Genomic DNA, 3,042 nt, shown 5'->3' on the forward strand with positions numbered 1-3,042 from the left:
TCATTTTGTGTAGCACTGTCCTCTGCCCTTTGTTGTAGATCTTTGCTGTAGTCATAACCTTCACACGTACTGAAGTACTGAAGTTAAGGTGGAGCTCTACAGAGTTTTTACTTATCCAGCTGCTTAGGTCTGTCTGCTGTGCTCAGCTCCTTCCCGCTTCGGACCTGGGCTAGGACTGGGTCTGGGGGTTCCCGTATGTCGGCAGAAATTCTTACTCGGCCGGGGGTGGGTGGGTGGTGAGGTAGGGCGGAGTGGTGTGGGGCAGCCCAAGGGGGTGGTAGAGGGTCCGGCCCACGCTGCGCCTGGGCTGGGACTGGTCCCGCCGGTGCAGGGTATCAGGAAGCTCTCCACACACTCACTGGACCTGGGCTAGGACAGGGTCCGTCTGATTTTTTTTTTTTTTAAATTCTTCATATGTTCTAGGTAGAATGCCTTTCTCTGATAGATAGCCAGCTATAATTTTTTCCCAGTTTGTGGGTTTTCTTTTTACTCTTTTAAAGATTTGCTTTGAAGTGCAGAAATTTTTCAAAAAGACAAGATCTCAGTTGTTGATATTTCGAGGTATTTTCCTGTGTAGTTTGGTTTTTGTTGATGAACATTCTACCTACTACTACATCTCTAAGATTTCTACCTACATTTTCCTCCAGAATATTTATTTATTTATTTTATTTTTTAATTAATTTTATTGCAAAAGAAATAGTAATGAGAGAGTTTCAAAACGGCAAAGTAAGACAGTTACAATAATTAATACATTGCATATTGTTGTCTTCATAGTAGTTATTCTCAGTACAAGATGTAGACATGATGTTCCATCAAAACACTGTTAGTACAAATATTTTTCTCATTAAATTAAGAGAATGTAGCTATATATTTTTTCTAAGTATTTTGTACATAGTGTTACAAAATGGTCCGTCATTTGTATCCCCCTTTTTTGGTTACTTTTGTCAGAGATGATTGTTCCATTTTCATTTAAATATTGTAAGTGCATGAATTCAGCAAAATAATCCAATATAGTCCAGTAGTCCATAAGAATGGTGGGTTATTCATAGGACTAGCAATGTCAGAAGGTATTGAGTTAAGCCTTTTACAGCTTTGCATATTAATATGGCTTTACTTTTTATACCTCATTTTTATACTTTTCTGCTATGTTATTAAGACCAAGATAAAGCAAGACCTATATAACTAGAAATGTAGCTTTTTTATCTTAAAAGGTCAGTCAAATTCCCTGAGGATTTACCCTGAAACCCTGTACTGAAGTTTGTAGATCCTTTGTCAGTGCCCTCCAGATTATTTAGGTTTCCTATTTTGATATTTAAATCTTTGATTCATTTTGACTGTAGCTTTGTGCATGGTGATAGGCATGGGTCTAGAAATTTTTGAGTATGACTCTTGGTGGATGCAAAACGTTTCACTTGTGTTATTCACAACATCTTACAGCATTTCGTTTGTTACAAACAATTTTCAACATTGGACGGAAATAATTCTGTTCAATAGATTTCACCCTTGCCAAGATGCTCACTATATTTTCAGACCTGGTTCTTACGCTTAATCATTCCACTTAGTTGCGTGAAGGCTTTTGCACTTCTTTGGCTTATTGAGTGTGTACTCACATAGTTGTGTTTTTCGTTGCCTGAATAGAAGAGGTTTGCATTTCTTGTTTCTGTGTGAGTTAATTCTTGCTCCATCATTGTCACAGGAAATCTGCCTCATATTTCCACTTTCAAAGTAATTACAACTGTCACACATGCATGAGTCCATTGACAATTTACATTAAACCTGCTCCAAAACTCAAAAATGTGATGTTTTATATACTGTTATTCTGAATTGATCTATGTTTGCTTTTTTTTTTTAAAAAAGGAAAATATTTAAGAAGCAAATCACAGAAGCATGGAAATTTAGCAATGAGCATTTCATGGACAAAACTGCCTGTTACTGCCTTGGATCTTCTGTACACACATTGGTGTTCATTCGTCATGTGGGTAAAAGTACAAATGGGCTTTTACTTTTTTCAGGAATAGGTATTGTGAGTCACACCCATATTCTATTATGGTTATATATATGTTCTTGTAATGACAATGGGGCATATGTTATCCCTTTGATACTCAGAGAAACAATGGAAAACCAGTTATATCATAATGTGGGTCAAATCCCAGGTCAGACACTTTTGCACAAGTGCACACACCATGACATTTGCCTTATCAAGTGGGTAAAGACAGAGATTGCTTTTTCTTTTCCCCTCACACAGCTGATGAGATGCACAGCCAGCCACTATTATACTAAAGCATAAATTTATAGCAGAGAAATATGGGATGGATTTTTGTGGCTCAGTATTGTACTTTCTGCATTAAAAGAGTTAAGAAAGGCATTCCTTATGCCTAAGATTTTTTATATACTGTAAAATTTCCTAAACAATCACAGGTCTCTTAACTTCACACAAATATCCTTCATGTTTTAAAATTCACTTTATGTTTATTTTATTTTATTTTGTATTCTAGGTGAGAGTGTATAAGATGTTCAGGGTCTCTACTAGATCGGACTCGCACTGATCCTCCTGTTTACAGCCTCCCAACAGCTTGGATTACAGATGCCCCACCACGGCCAATCTTAATTGCTGTCTCAGCATACCTTGGGTGCAGGGCCAGCACCGCAGGCCTGGGAATCGAACCCCCAGCCCCTGCGCCTGCCTGCAGGTTCTTCAATCCTCTGAGCTATTTCATCGGCTCTCAAATTCTCTTTAAACTTAAGAAGAATCTAACCTTTACTCTCATGAAAATATTTTAAATAAAATGGCAGACATTATTACACAAATTTAATGATTCTTTATTCCACAAATATAATGGCATGTGTAAAATACATATAATAATGTTAGATAAGTTCTCTTATAAACAATTTTTATAGTCTTATATAAAATGTGGAAATGAAAATGTGTTAATATAATCTACTTTATTTTATGGTGGAAAGGTGTATCTCAGTACCAACATTGAAAAATATAACAATGTTATTAACTAGTAGCTTGACATCTTAGGTTTATTTTCAAAATAT

General features: G+C 36.5%; 1 pseudogene; it reads left to right on the top strand.

Moving 5' to 3' along the window:
* Window positions 1-3,042, top strand: part of LOC105741446 — a 26,593-nt pseudogene that overhangs the window by 14,993 nt on the left and 8,558 nt on the right.

Source organism: Octodon degus, unplaced genomic scaffold (genome assembly GCF_000260255.1).
Source record: "Octodon degus isolate 3935 unplaced genomic scaffold, OctDeg1.0 scaffold00012, whole genome shotgun sequence".
Classification (NCBI taxonomy): Eukaryota; Metazoa; Chordata; class Mammalia; order Rodentia; family Octodontidae; genus Octodon; species Octodon degus.